Genomic DNA, 16,266 nt, shown 5'->3' with positions numbered 1-16,266 from the left:
TATAGCGATTTCCACTGGAGAAAATGTTGTATTTTTAACACGCCACAAAAAAGGGCCTTGGATTTCAGTAAATCCTCTTCAGTAATTTATTCCTCAGGTTGTGACACTAAAACAGTATTTCAGTATTCCTGTATTTCAGTAATATGCATGCAGAGTTGACAGTGGTTGCTTCTCTCTCTCCTGCCATCCCACAGAACATCTCTACCGGCTCCCATGTACTCCAGGAACGATATAAGCATCTGGAGCATCCTCAAAAAATGCATCGGCATGGTGAGAACAACGAATCCACCCAAAATAACCTTCCTGTTTACTTTGACGATGATGGATCTCTTGTTACTATTTCCCCTGACAGGGAAATAAAGTGCTGACATAAGACTTTGCCTTCAAGCAGGTTTAGTGCAACTCAAGTAAACGTGGGCGAAAGTAGCCCAATAGTGATGACGTAGATTTGAACTTCCTCGTTAATTTGCGGTGGAGTTGAGGTTGATCATTATTAGAGGTCTCATGGGGCCCAAATACCCTCTCCAGTCTCTGCCTGGATTTAATTAGACTTTATAATCTCTGTTTACCCTCTAATCCCCAATTAAATGGGGCTAATGGTTTATACATACCTGACCTGATGGGCAAACACATGCGTTGTTAATGGCAATAGAGTCTAGTGCCTGCTTTATGTCATGTACTCTCTATCATGCATTTGATATTAATAGTAGATACAGAGAATTAACTGTAAAACTCCATGACACATTCAGAACATGGGCTACTGTAAAACATCAATGTGTTTCATCATGCACTGGATACATAATGTATTCAGGCTATATTCCATACATCATAATGATGCAGTGTCCTCATATGGTTTCTTTCATCCTCTCTGTATCTCTCTCTCTCACTCTCAGGAGTTGTCAAAGATTGCCATGCCCGTGATCCTTAACGAGCCCCTGAGCTTCCTGCAGCGGCTGACAGAGTACATGGAGCACACCTACCTCATTCACCAGGCCAACGCCTCCACAGACTCTATAGAGAGAATGAAGGTTGCAAAAATAAACACATTGCCTGCTCTATGAATTCCCATAGATCAGGGGTCTTCAACGTTTTCAGGCCAAGGACCCTCTTAGTTGAGAGAGAGATGAAGCAGGGACAACCCACAACCTGTTCATAGATTCCATATAGTTTCATTGTTTGACAGCAACAATCATCAGTGTATTTTGGATTCATGTCAATTTGTGTTTTCAGATATTTAGCCACTTGAACTGTCAATACTTAATAAACTTGACCTTTCACTCTGTAGTTAGTCTGCTCTTTTTCCCCTCGACACCAACGTTTTTTGCCGAAGATAGCCGATCTACAAGCTCACAACGCCTTGCAGCGGGGGCGTTGTGAGCTTGTATATTTGTAATTTTTGGCTAAAGTTCTCAGAATATGGACACTAAAAAAAGATTTGGAGGACCCCTGTAGTAACTCTGAGGACCCCCTAGGGGTCCCGGACCCCCTGTTGAAGACCCCTGCATTAATAGATATACCCAACCCAAATACTCATTTTACGAAATGGCTATATATGGATTTTATGCTCAAAACAAACAGAAATTTCTGAAGTTAACTATTATTTTCTAACTGTTCCATTTCTTTTATGTCGGATGTTATGAGATGGATTTTTTTGCTTCTACTGTAGCTTACTATACCTTCTTATAACATTGCCATGGTACTGTGAGATTTAATAATTGCTTGTAATTATTATTAGCTAATGACGTATATCCTGTTCATTATAAGTCTATGGTTTGTGTCCATTTATATATTTGTAACTCTGAGTGGGACAACTTGGTTACATTTGTACACTCTTGGTTAAATTAACATTCAGGATTTTACTGTGTAGTGTGTTGCAGCCTTTGCTGTGTCAGCTGTAGCATCACAATGGGAGAGGACTGGGAAGCCATTTAACCCACTATTAGGAGAGACCTACGAGCTAATAAGGTGAGAGAAAATCTTCATTTATACTTTGCTTGATGTTTGGGTGAGCATACCGTGCCATCCACATTGACTTCCCCCTCCCCTTGGGATTGCGGTGAGGGGCATTCGTGTGTGTTGTTTTTTTTTTGCTGGGACATGGAGTCTGCACTAGTCACTTCTTTTTTGCACTGACTTTGGACACTGACTTTTTTGGCTCTGCACTTTTTAAGTATTTAGGCTAAGTATTATTGTCTTGGGGTAGACACTTACAGTATGTATATGTGTATATCTTTTGGCACTGAGATAAACCTGATTTAAACTTGGTGGTTCTTCTTTCGGCTAGTTTCCATCTGGGTCGCTACAGCAGTCCATCTTTTTCCCTCTGCTCCTGTTCTCTGCGTCTTCCTTGGTCACTCCTGCCTATCATATAACATGTGTGGCAGCATCCTTCTCCCAATGACCCCCTCACCCCTCCTGTCCAAACCATCTCAACCTCGCCTCTCTCGTTTTGTCCCCAAACATTCTAACCTGGGATGATCCTCGAATCATTTCTGAACTTGTACCTGACAAGGGTCACGTCCTCAATTCTGCCACCTCCAGCTCCGCCTCCTGTCTTTTCATCAGTGTCACCGTTTCCAAGCCGTACAGCATGGCTGGTCTCTCCTCTTCGCCTCTCGTCCACACTACCCTTTGTGTTAGATAGTTTACGTTGTAGTCCATGAGTCCTGCCTCACTTCTTCTGTCAACTTGTCCATCACCAGTGCGAACATGAAAGGGCTCAGATCTGATCCTTGATGTAGGCCCACCCACCCCCACCTTGAACCCTTCCGTCACTCCTACCAGTCTACACTACTTAACCATGGTCCAGAGCGTTAGCGAGTTCTCTCTAGCGCCCTGTCAGGCGCTCGGCTCTGCTCATAGACAAACTTTGTCTATGAGCCGAGCGCCTGGCATTTGTCTGACAAAGAATACCACTGCCCTGCGAGGGCTCCGTCTTTAGTAAAGAAATAAACAAAACTACTTAGCTACTCACCGAAACAAAGGCTGTTTTGTGTTGTTGAAAGTCTATTCTCCTGGGTGCGAAGCCTCGCAGCACCCCACCTTCTCTATAAAATACACCTTTTGGTCAAAACATTAAATATGTCCGCGCTGGGGGCGTGTTCCTCCCTCCGCGTCATCAGCACCCACACCCTAGGTGGGGTTGGTGATAGGGCCTTTCTGTGTGGAGTTTGCATGTTCTCCCCATGTCTCCTAGGGTAGATGCCCTCACAAAAACATGCAGTAGTCCTGGTTTTTATACTACCTCCCCCTAGCCAGCTAGGTGCTCCCCTGTACTTCTCTGCCACTCCTGATTTCCTCATGCAGTATCACACTTCTTCTCTTGGCACCTTATCATATGCTTTTTCTAGGTCCCCAAAGACAAAGTGTAACTGACCTTCTCCAACAACACTCTTTGCCTAGCTTCCACTCCTCTCCCATACTGTAGCTGCATGCTGTGGCTCACCATGCATCTTTATAACTCTGTACAGTAGTTACCTTTAGTTGCCTTTGTTCTTGAAAATCTGTACCAGTATACTATTTCTCCACTGTTCAGGCATCCTCTCACCTTCCAGGATAGTGTTGAATAATCTAGTGAGGAGCTCCACTGCAGTCTCCTCCGCTAGCAGTTGTGTGCAGAGTTCTACAAGCTTGTAAATATGCTATTTTCAGCGTGCAACACCAGTGCACAACTAAGTATAAATTAAGCAAAATGGATCCACAGTAAGTATTTTCCATCTCTGGGTCTAAAACAGAGGACTTGTAATGTGCAGCTCCAGAAGAGCAGAGAGATGACAATCAATTAATTTCATTTAATTTTCAATAAATAAATGTCATAGTAAAATGTAGCACTCTGAATCTTTAAATGTTAATGTATTGTACATAGTTTTGCACAAACACTTTGGAGGGCACAGGATGTATTATTGTCTTTACATGAAATGTTTTCTCCTGCCCGAAAAGCTTGCAATAAATTGGATACTTGCACAGTGTTTCGAGTATGCAGTTGCTGTTTTCTTTCATTAACTCTGATTTAATTCAGCTCCTGCACCTCGCTCATGTTTTTTGTTTACAGATGAATGGTGGTTTAGTTAACTTTTCTGACATTATTTGTTTTCATAAAAAAATATCTATAATTTATCTCCTTATATAAGCATTTTTCTCTCCATCAGAGAGGACTTGGGATTCAGGTGGTTGTCGGAACAAGTAAGCCACCACCCTCCAGTGAGTGCCTTCCATGCTGAAGGCCTTAATGAAGACTTTGCTTTCCACGGCTCCATCTACCCCAAGCTCAAGTTTTGGGGAAAGAGTGTTGAAGCTGAACCCAAAGGGATCATTACTCTGGAGCTGCCCAAGTGAGTGCGGAGTCCTTTCGCTGTGCTTCTTACATTACGGTTCAGTGTTGCCCGATTTATGCTCTGTTGCGCATCGTGTCTCTTGCGAAACACCAGTGTGCTACAAAAGTCTAAATCAGGCGTATCAGTTCACACTGCCTTCTCAGGTGAGCAGAGTGGTGGAAATGATTATTAATTGAAAATCTTGTGTTGGACAAATTTTTATTTTGGTTTGCTTTCGTCTTTTCCTATTGCAGATATAATGAAGCATACACTTGGACAAACCCCACCTGTTGTGTCCACAATATTATTGTTGGACAGCTTTGGATTGAGCAGTATGGCAACGTGGAAGTGATCAACCACAAGTAATACAAACAACACACCCTTTCCATGGCCCGGCCTTATGTATACAGTACTGTGTGTGCGTGTGAGTGCTATTTGTGTTGCTGTATGTATGTGTATGTATGTATGTATGTATGTATGCATAATGCTAATCTGTTTGTGCACGTGCAGGGGAGCTTGCATGTTTGCAACTGTAGACGTGTACAGTATATCTGCAGTGTTGTGTTGATCTACTTTCACATTCAGCATATTGATCGTGGCAACAGAACTGGGACAGTTCCATGCCATTAGAAAGTAAGAGAGAGTGAGCGAGCAGAGTGCTGAATGTTTGAAAGCCTTGACGTCACACGGCAGGGGAATGGTAAAAGAGAATTGGTAAACACAGAGGCTGTCATTCTGTGACAGGACAGGGGAGAGATGCAGCTTGACGTTCAAGCCCTGTGGTCTCTTTGGCAACGAGCTTCACAAAGTGGAGGGTTACATCCTAGATAAAAGGTATCTGTATGCTTTCATTACCAGTGGCTCATTAATTCTCTGTAATGTTCTGTAATGTATCTACTAGGTATTTCCTAATACAATTCTTGCTCTTTTAGTTAATAAGCTTAATTGAATAAATCTTGTTGTACAGTATGCAATGTAATGACGGTGAATAAATGCCAAATTTGCATACTCCTATAATAAGAGCTCTAATTGTCAGTGATGGCACACCATATCAGAAATGCCTAAAGCTCTGTTTTAATAACCTCTATTATTTGCATATTTGCAGCAAAAAGAAGCTCTGTGCACTCTATGGCAAATGGACTGAATGCTTATACACAGTAGACTGCGACACCTTTGATGCACATAAGAAGGCAGACAAGAAGAATGCTGAGGAAAAGAAAGGCAAACGGGTAAAACGTATTACAGTACATTCCACTGTACTGTACTATACTGTACCGCTGTACTGTACCACTCTACTCGTACTGTAGCTCCAAAGGTTTTTGGATAAGTCAATTCACATATTTCATACCAAGTAAACTCAGCGAAAAATACGTACAAACAGATATTTATCAGATGGTGGTAAATATAGTACCCCCCCCCCCCCCCCACACACACACACACACACACCCTCCCATGCACATACAATTAAGCATTTATAAAAACCGATCCATTCACATCATACAGAATGTACCCTTACGCCACCCCACATCAACTCATGATGAACCCAAATAACAACCACACACACACACACACACACACACACACACACACACACACACACACACACACACACACACACACAGTTGCAGCAGGTCATCAAGCCAAACAGCTTTATTTGTATAGCTATTACATTTCAAAATAAACTCAATGTGCCTCACATTAAACAACCTAACATTAAGCCCCATATACTATACTGTACAATGAATGGCAAAAAATGCTGATCTACAAGCTCACAACACGTAGTATGGTGAGCTTGTAGATCTGATATTTTGACCATGTGTTTTTCCAAGGGGTTTCCCATGTTATCATGCCATCACTATTTGACCCCCCTGTGACGTCATCACAAGTGTTTTTCCATTGTATGTATGGGGGGGGTCATCAGTATTTGAACACCCCTGGGTCTATCATCATCATCAGAAGCAACAGCAGCACTGCTTACTTCACAAGGGAGTGATTATTATGTTTTATTGTAAAGGAGAAAATAACATTTTGTATGTCAGGTTGAAAGTGGTTAATGTGTGTGTATGACTCTCTCTCTCTCTCTCTCTCTCTCTCTCTCTCTCTCTCTCCAGCCTAGTGTGGATGAGGAGCCAGAGGAGATGCCTCCGCCTGATTCTGAGACTGTGCAGGTGATTCCAGGCAGTGAACTCATGTGGAGGATATCCCCTCGCCCTGGAAACTCAGCCCAGGTAAGAGGACACGTTACAAATGTTGGATGGTGAGCAGAGTTACATTGAAACCATCACGACAACTTTCAATATTCACACTATAAGAGCTTCCCATACTAGGGTCGTTGTTTAAATTCATAATGTATTTCTGTACGTTTGCATCTCGGGAAGTGAAACTCCTTTGGGTCTGAAGCTAAAAAAGTTTGTGGTGTGGCTCGTTCAGACAGGGACCTCCATGTATGGGCATGAAAGGGATTGTTTGTTGTTGTAAGGGTGGCCCAACTCACATTAACTGCCAGTGTTTAAACTGGTACCCTTTTGTCATCACCTTGTTACTGAATTTGCCAATAAATAATTGTAAATACACCTTTTTGGTTTGATGTATATCATTAAGTATTACCATTAGCAGATTATATAATTATAAGTTTCCGACAACGCCACCTCGTTTAAAGAGGAAAGTAAGTGCACAAAAGGCACTACCTTTAAGGACACACAAGTTCGTTTACGGGATATCAGAGCAATATGAACCATGAGGAGAGACTGACCAGGACAACAGTTTAGAAAAAGTATAACAAATCTTTATTTCTAGTGACAGCGGCCTCTATAATGCCAAAAACACAATAATAAAATAAAAGGGAATCCTATAATCCTATGGCGCCACTAAGCTAAAACCTAAAACAATAAGAACACTTCCAACAATAAAACAATACTTCACCCCCCCCTTCTTATCGTATCGTTTCTTGGGACAGTTAAAGTGCACTTAGCGTGTAGTTCCAGGCCCGTTACGGCCCTCAAGTCGTAATAATATAGTATTACGATAAATGGATATTATACAAGGAGCGCAAATTAGTGACTAATAATTATTACTATAAACTAAGCAGATATCAAATAATAAGCAGCGTATCGTTCAAGCAGGTGGGAATAGTGACTTCTACAGCAGGTGGAATGGCACACACAGCGACACACAGCTCATCTCTGGTCGTCTACTTCTTTAGTCCACTCATCTGTGAATACAAAGAATACGCCAGTATCCTTGTCGCGACGACTATACAGCTCAATTCTAGGCCAGTGACTTTAGCGACAGTGGTGTACAGGATTGGATACTCACACGCAGGCAGCCTTGTGGGCTGCCGCTGCGAATAGTTCGCACGACACCACAGTAGTCACAACGACCCCTCTCGTTAGCCGGGTAGCCGGTTCGGCTCGTCGGGACCCTTTCGCTCGTCTCTGGATGGCCCGGACACTGCCTGGTAACGCTGGCACCCGGATCACCGCCTGGAATCCGCTGGGTTTGTAAGGTAAAGTGCTACTCGGTCCTAGCACTTTAGTTCAGTAAGGTTCAATAAGGTTCAGTTCAGTTACTGCCTGGCTCGGCCTGTGCCTGTCTCTCTGTTCATCACAGCCGGCCACCTGAGTCACTTCCCTCAGCCCGCTCCACACACACACGTCTGCACCCCTTGCTCGTCAAACTAGACTGAGCCTGGCGTTCCTCTTAAAGGGCCGCCTCCCACTCTACCAGCCACCCATTGGCTGGTCATGACGTCAGTCCCCATACATTGGCCAGCACCGGCTTCTAGTTATCCTATCAGTTCGCATTCAGACTCACACATGGAAAGAGAGGAGGTTTTAAAGGGGGACAGCAATACAACATTATAACCAAACGAAACATATTATACAAATTATACAAAACATGTTCAACAGAAGGAAATAATTGTAAAAACAACAATTATTAAAGGAAAGAAAAATAAAAAGAATAACGCTGCTTTCCACCCCCTCACACTCCCCCCTACTTGATCGTTAGCAGTCCCTGCGACTAACTCAACCGGGCTGTACCGCACAGACGGCTGCCCAAATTAACTCCAGCAGAACGTCGGGGCCCTGATACCTCCCTGAAAGCTTCTTCCAGTTAGGCTGTCGTCTTGGTTGAATGCATCCTCCCTTTCTCCGCCTCAATGGGACGGCCTGAGCCTCGTTCCCCCAGGTGACCTGCAACTGGGGTTCGTCCTGGAGCTTCTGAAGGGCCATCTCCTGTTCCTCAGACAGCTGCTGGTGTTCTCTCATCGGGGACACGCTCCGTCTGTTGGCCTCTTGCAACTCTGCGCTGAGGCCCGTTATGGTGATCTCCAGCTGGGCTTTCTCCTGGCTCAGCCTCTGACGCAGAGCACCACCTCCCTCCAGCTCCACCGCCTGTTGCCTTACCTGCAGCTCCAGAACACGCACCTTCTGGTCAGCTGCTTGTGCCTGGCTGTTATACTCACTCTCCATCTTGGCCCATCTGAGGTTGGTGTCCTCCAGCAGAGCCTGGGTGCTCTCTGTGTGTCTCCTTTGCAGCTCAAACTTCTCCTGCTCCTCCTTCAACGAGTTGGCGCTCTGAACCGCCACCTTCCTCAGCTCACCGATCTGCTTATTTTTGCATTCACGAATGACCTGGGTTTCCCGCCGTAGGCCTCGAACTGTCTCCTCTAGCTTGCGGACGCGCTCCTCAGAGTCCCGCTGCTTAGCTCTATACGCCTCAATTTCGCTGTTCTTTCTGTCCAAAAGGGCCCGCATATCCCGATCGTGTCTCTGCTGCATTAACCTAACTTGTAATCCTGCATCCGGTAAGCCACATAATGGAACTCTCTCCCTCGGTACCCCCATAACCTGACACTCCCCAACAAACGCCTCATTAGCCCTCCTTCCCATAGGTGGGGAAATAACCCCTGTCGCACGGGCTCCGGCAACAGGGCCCTTTAGTTTAACGACGGCTGATTATTAGTGCACCATCTAGCTATGTGTCCCGGTCGTTTGCATTGTCTGCATATTGGCCTCCCCTCCCCATCCCATTCATGTCTCTGAGGTGGCGCGTACCGGCGTGCAGGTGGCACATAAGGCGCCTCAGGCGGCGGTGGTTGGGAACGCACAGCAGGAGCGGCAGCTTGGATGAGCGGTCGGAGTTCACTCATCAACTCCTTCGTCATACCTTGCAACTGCGTCTTGACATCCTCCATTATTTCTCGCTTCAGTTCATCTCTCCACGCAGAGGTCTGTGGTGGCACAGGGACAGTTACGGGGTTAATAGCATGACAAGCAATTTCAGTAGCTGGCGTACCTCCATGTTCCGTGTCCAACGTCAAGGCCTCCTGTCGCAGCGCGGCGAAGTCTTCGTCAGGGTGGCGTCGAGCATATATTCTCAGTGCTTGGCCAAGTGGGCCCTCAGTTAATCCCATAAGAAACTGGTCTTTCAGAACGGCCTCGGAGGGGGCTGTAGTCGCATCATAACGCCGCAACCCACAAAATAATTCTCTAAGTCTCAGAATAAAGGCACTGACACTCTCTCCAGGGCGCTGTGCGCAACTATAAAATTGTGAGCGTACCTTTGCAACAGGGATTGTTTCTTTGTACACGTTATCTAGATGAGCAAAGATTTTGGCCACAGTATCTCGATCCCCCTCATCCAACACATTAACTTGCCGTCTAGCTTCATCAGTCAAGGTTTGTAATAGAATGGCAACCTTTTTAGCCTCATTAACATCTTGCGTCCCCAATAGCCCTTTAATCTGTACTTTCCATTCCCTGTACTTAAGTTCACCCTCTGTACCTCCAAACGTGGGCAGCCACGGGGCGCCCGGATACACCGGCATCATCATCATATTACAAGTTCACAATTACACACTTATTCAATCTCTCCTCTATATTGCTCTGTGTCCGATCCTGCCGCTACAAACGTCAATTATGTAAGGGTGGCCCAACTCACATTAACTGCCAGTGTTTAAACTGGTACCCTTTTGTCATCACCTTGTTACTGAATTTGCCAATAAATAATTGTAAATACACCTTTTTGGTTTGATGTATATCATTAAGTATTACCATTAGCAGATTATATAATTATAAGTTTCCGACAACGCCACCTCGTTTAAAGAGGAAAGTAAGTGCACAAAAGGCACTACCTTTAAGGACACACAAGTTCGTTTACGGGATATCAGAGCAATATGAACCATGAGGAGAGACTGACCAGGACAACAGTTTAGAAAAAGTATAACAAATCTTTATTTCTAGTGACAGCGGCCTCTATAATGCCAAAAACACAATAATAAAATAAAAGGGAATCCTATAATCCTATGGCGCCACTAAGCTAAAACCTAAAACAATAAGAACACTTCCAACAATAAAACAATACTTCACCCCCCCCTTCTTATCGTATCGTTTCTTGGGACAGTTAAAGTGCACTTAGCGTGTAGTTCCAGGCCCGTTACGGCCCTCAAGTCGTAATAATATAGTATTACGATAAATGGATATTATACAAGGAGCGCAAATTAGTGACTAATAATTATTACTATAAACTAAGCAGATATCAAATAATAAGCAGCGTATCGTTCAAGCAGGTGGGAATAGTGACTTCTACAGCAGGTGGAATGGCACACACAGCGACACACAGCTCATCTCTGGTCGTCTACTTCTTTAGTCCACTCATCTGTGAATACAAAGAATACGCCAGTATCCTTGTCGCGACGACTATACAGCTCAATTCTAGGCCAGTGACTTTAGCGACAGTGGTGTACAGGATTGGATACTCACACGCAGGCAGCCTTGTGGGCTGCCGCTGCGAATAGTTCGCACGACACCACAGTAGTCACAACGACCCCTCTCGTTAGCCGGGTAGCCGGTTCGGCTCGTCGGGACCCTTTCGCTCGTCTCTGGATGGCCCGGACACTGCCTGGTAACGCTGGCACCCGGATCACCGCCTGGAATCCGCTGGGTTTGTAAGGTAAAGTGCTACTCGGTCCTAGCACTTTAGTTCAGTAAGGTTCAATAAGGTTCAGTTCAGTTACTGCCTGGCTCGGCCTGTGCCTGTCTCTCTGTTCATCACAGCCGGCCACCTGAGTCACTTCCCTCAGCCCGCTCCACACACACACGTCTGCACCCCTTGCTCGTCAAACTAGACTGAGCCTGGCGTTCCTCTTAAAGGGCCGCCTCCCACTCTACCAGCCACCCATTGGCTGGTCATGACGTCAGTCCCCATACATTGGCCAGCACCGGCTTCTAGTTATCCTATCAGTTCGCATTCAGACTCACACATGGAAAGAGAGGAGGTTTTAAAGGGGGACAGCAATACAACATTATAACCAAACGAAACATATTATACAAATTATACAAAACATGTTCAACAGAAGGAAATAATTGTAAAAACAACAATTATTAAAGGAAAGAAAAATAAAAAGAATAACGCTGCTTTCCACCCCCTCACATTGTCATGGGAACCACTCTATGCCCATATATGGAGATCGCTGATGTCATCAATATTAAGCCCATATCTAACAGGACTTCATATCCATATATGAGGAACTGGTCCGATACACATCACTGGCTAGACGGCCAAGACATGGCACGACCTCGCCCTTTAGGGTGAGGTCGCTTGTCGCCCTGAGGCGTCTTACTAGTCGTATGTTGTTCCTAATACTATGATGATCATAAACAATTAACTGAAATGCACATCATGTGTAACAAAAACTGTATAACCACCTAAAAGAAAGCGACCCAGATACGCTCCAACAAAGCCCTCACCTATTAGAGAAAACCCCCTTAGCCGGCTGTTTCAGGGACTCTGACACAAAACATGCTGGACTGAACCAGATTATAAGAAAACTAAAAGAAAGTTACCTGACATACTGGAAAGAGTCAACCCAAATCAGGTGCTCTGTCTCTGTGGTATTATGAGAAGGATAACATTCTATTTCAAGCGCCGATTGTATTTTGCACTTTCTGTCTCCATAGAGATAACAGCTTTATACTGTATGGTCTCATGTTTTCCTATGGCAGTTCTACGCCTTCTCTACATTTGCCATGCAGCTGAACGAGCTCGATAAAGCCATGGGAGAAGTTATGCCCCGCACAGACTGTCGTCTCAGGCCTGACATACGCGCCATGGAAAATGGAGATATAGGTACAGCACACGACACTGATCCTCTGATTCCCCAATAGGCGGCCCGCGGGCCATTTGCGGCCCACGGGGGGCTACTGTCTGGCCCCCACCAACCCCAGTAATAATGGTGTTATATAAGAGCAGCAACAACACTAGTATATCGTCGTTGTCGGGTGGAAACCTCGTATCTCCAAATTTGTACGTTCTTTCGCAAATCATACAAGGCCGTCGCACAAAAGTAGTGAAAACAGCAGATCTACAAGCACACAACGCCTCGCACCGCGACAACGACGACGAAAAACGCTGGAGTAGCGGGAACGCCACCGTCGCCCCTTGCGATGTTGTGGCCCTCGGCTTGGTACCCTAGACATAATTCGGCCCTTGGGGAAAACTAATTGGGGAACCCTATCTTACAGTATGTCACTTTTAAAAACTTCCATGTGTTAAATGTAGATGTTTAGTTTCATAATATTTCCATGACTCTCAGATTCAGCAAGCGCAGAGAAGAAGAGGTTGGAGGAGAAACAAAGGATGTCCCGGAAAAATCGTACCAAATCTAGCGAGGAATGGAAAAATAGGTAAAGTCACAGAGTTAAATGTCAATCTATCCTAGAATGCTGTGCTTTGCATTTGCCCCAATGCTGATTGCCTTCCCGTTTGTCTTGTGGTATCTCCTATGCCGTCCCCACCATGCCATGCCATTCCACCCACTTTGTTGTCATTGAGAAGGAACCCTGCGCTTGACCCAAGGTTTGGCTCACTCACTATGCCCTGCTTTGCCTTGCTTTCTTAGTGTTGCATTGGTTTAGTCTCCATAATGTTGCACTGCCCTCATCAGGACAACACACACAATTGCAAGCAACATTTTGGTCTCTTGTGTGAGGGTGGTAAACGTTTTCTCGTTTTCTCTCTACGGCTGATGTCTTGTAGTAACCGTCATAAGGCATTACAAGTTAGACTGTAATACTTTATTTTACTCTACTCATTTTGCAAGAAAGGTTATAAAGTCTTGTAAACAACATGGTGTTTTCAGTAATCATAATGGATGGAGATGGTAGTTAATGCCATAACATCTTTATGAAAGCTGATTGTCTGCTTCAAGTAAGCGTGCAAGATTTAAAAAAAGAATTATACTTACCTACATAAATGCGTTATAGAAATAAATACCTACAACCGCACTTAGTTGAAGCAGTCTTGAATGTGTTGTGGCATGCCATAACCACACTCGTACATTAAGCGGCACTCGCTTTGCTCATAAACAGTATCATCAAATCAGCTAAAGCTGAGGTGTGGCAACCAAAAGACACATTTCCTACAAAGGCACATGACAAACTGCAGACACCTACTGTACAAACATTTAGTGGAAGTTGAGCTGAACCATCTTGTAATACAAACATTGGCATGTAACATAAATTACTCAGTTTATATATTTACAACCTTTAACTTCAGCTTATCTCTGATATGCAGTTTATGCACTATTCTACTTTCAGAAAGTAGACAAAAGACTAATATTATTATTATATTCACTGTGGGGATTTTGCTGAAAACGTTCTTCTTTTTCATTTCAAGGTCCCCTGTAAGTAACTGATCGATTTTACTCATTTTAACATCCCACATCCCATCCTTGAGATTGGTATTGTTTCAGCCTTCTGTAATATCACCTTAGAGAAAGCCAAAACAATGTGTTCAATTTCACAAGAACTAATACCTTACTTGTGTCTCATTTTAATCTTCCTCAAGCTCAAGGAAAACATTGGTTGTTTGGCACTGTGCCTTGAGCAGGGGCATAGGTTTCCATTGCAGTCCATAAATATAGATCTAATGCCTGGATTGCTTCTCAACAATCAGTGCTCTGCTTAGGAAGGAGCAGTGCAGCATAGACAAAGCAAAGTGAGTGCCCTGCATTTCACCCGATTAAAGCACATCCTGTTCTGTGAGACCGGGTGTGTGTATGGGTGAGGGAACGTCTTGCACGTTTGTTACTCGTTACTTGGTAGAAATAAGCGCTGGCCAAAACACCCGCTCCTCAGCGAGGTGGAAGTCAATGACATGACCGACATTTTGGGTCGGCATCTGGGGTGGCCACCCCGTTTACACCATGCATGCTAGAGGCCTAGATGTCCACTTTGGTGCTTATTTGTATCAACAAAGATTATAGCATGTTTTTATTGCACGCAATGACATGAATTTGTTTTGTTGAATTAATTGTTGACATCTGTGATTTTCTTTTCTCTTTTACTGTTGCAGGTGGTTTCACCAGGGACCAAACCCCCACAACAAAGCTCAGGACTGGCTCTACTTGAAAGGGTACTGGGAGAGAAACTACACTCAACTGCCTGACATCTACTAACTATAGACGCTCACTTATGTACCATACAGAAAACTGATCTACGTGAACCTCATTCAAATTCTCTCAGCTGTGTTTTTGTGTGTAGTAGGGCTCCTGGTGCAGCTTCTAGCTTATCAACGTATATAAGAGACTTGGCAATAAATGTACAATTACATCGTTTTCTGTGTAGATGTACTGTATAGGTAAGAAATTGGCCTTGGCCTGAAAAAGATCCCTGGTCTGTCTCTCCAAGAGAGGTAAAGCCATGAAGCATTTTTGATGGGAGCTGAATGGCACTGAAATGCATCAGTTCTGCAATTTCAAAAGCACAAAGACAAAGCGCTCTTAAGCTTGTTCGCTACTTAATTGTGTTTTACATTTATTCTATTACCGGTAGGTAGATGGAGTGTTTTAAACTTGAATGTGAATCTTCAGAGCTTTCTAAATGTATGTCTAAAACTTTAACCGTCTGTCCTGTTTACTTGCACTATAGATCAAACATGTCATTACATCTAAAGTGTGGTTGGCTTTTGGACCTCATGGTTGTGGTCAATCGTGATATTTTATGTATCTCAAATGGAGATAATTTATTCAAGTAAGTTACTGTACAACTGTCTGTTATGTACTGTAGAGGAGAATGGCTGTATTTCACATAAAATCCCTATCTCGACTCTTTAGTCTCTGTAGCACTTGGATATTTAAATAGCTAAACTGACGCAGAGTTCTGGAACTCTGCCCATATAAAGAATTATTCATTGTGTGTGTGTTTGTGTGAAGGTTTTGCCATAGTCCTCTTTAATTCTAGCCGTTTTGAGATGAACATGCATACATTTGATCAAAATCTACCTGTAAGAAATGCATGTGCATCACTTTTATCTATGCAAGCATTAGATGTACAGTAGGGCTATGTTCAAGAAAAAGAAACTCACATGTTCACGACACATTCATGCACTGAACACATTCCTTTCTGATGATGTGAATAGCTGCCGTGTATTTGTAATTGGCTAGGGTTATGTAAAATACAGTACTGACTGGGCCCTCGGTAATGGTTTGCTAAATGCACGATTTTAACTCTTTGTGTATAACATGACAGACTAAAGGAAGAATTTCTATTGTTGCTAAATAAAAGCGTAACATGACTTGAACATGCGTTTGTGTGTCTTGTCTTATGGCCCTTTCTTAAAAGAAAATCTGTGTATTGTAAACTTTTGGTATTTGTGGGATGAATTGCATGGTGTGCGGCAATATTTACTGTTTTTGTGAACGAATTGTAAAGGAATGAAAACAAATTGCGTCTGTTTATTACTCTTCCCTCCGGCCATTTAATTTAGCTTACTTGTTAAAGGTGTTTGTGTTAATACTGCTTGTTGGATAATCTCCGTACAGTAAATATTAAACTAGAAGATATGTTTTCATATTAACAGTTACAGTAATTGACCAAGAAAATAACTAGTTTATTTTGATCCAGATCAACATCACAAAACATTCCACACTGCAATACAACAATTACTGGCT

The 16,266-nt window shown here is 43.7% G+C and overlaps 1 pseudogene across 1 annotated transcript in view; it reads left to right on the top strand.

Annotated features, from left to right (window-relative positions):
- LOC308285017 (oxysterol-binding protein-related protein 1-like) overlaps window positions 1-14,772 on the top strand; it is a 33,704-nt pseudogene extending 18,932 nt beyond the window's left edge. Inside the window, exons 14-24 of the transcript in view lie at window positions 195-270; window positions 894-1,028; window positions 1,868-1,965; window positions 4,149-4,331; window positions 4,568-4,675; window positions 5,058-5,147; window positions 5,419-5,542; window positions 6,425-6,541; window positions 12,320-12,443; window positions 12,910-13,000; window positions 14,670-14,772. The product of the transcript in view is annotated as an oxysterol-binding protein-related protein 1-like (transcript). The remainder of the gene's footprint in view (window positions 1-194; window positions 271-893; window positions 1,029-1,867; window positions 1,966-4,148; window positions 4,332-4,567; window positions 4,676-5,057; window positions 5,148-5,418; window positions 5,543-6,424; window positions 6,542-12,319; window positions 12,444-12,909; window positions 13,001-14,669) is intronic.
- Window positions 14,773-16,266: the final 1,494 nt, after the last annotated feature.

The sequence above is a fragment of the Nannobrachium achirus genome (genome assembly GCF_963921795.1).
Source record: "Nannobrachium achirus genome assembly, chromosome: 5".
Lineage (NCBI taxonomy): Eukaryota > Metazoa > Chordata > Actinopteri > Myctophiformes > Myctophidae > Nannobrachium > Nannobrachium achirus.
This window is presented reverse-complemented; position numbering and strand designations above follow the sequence as displayed.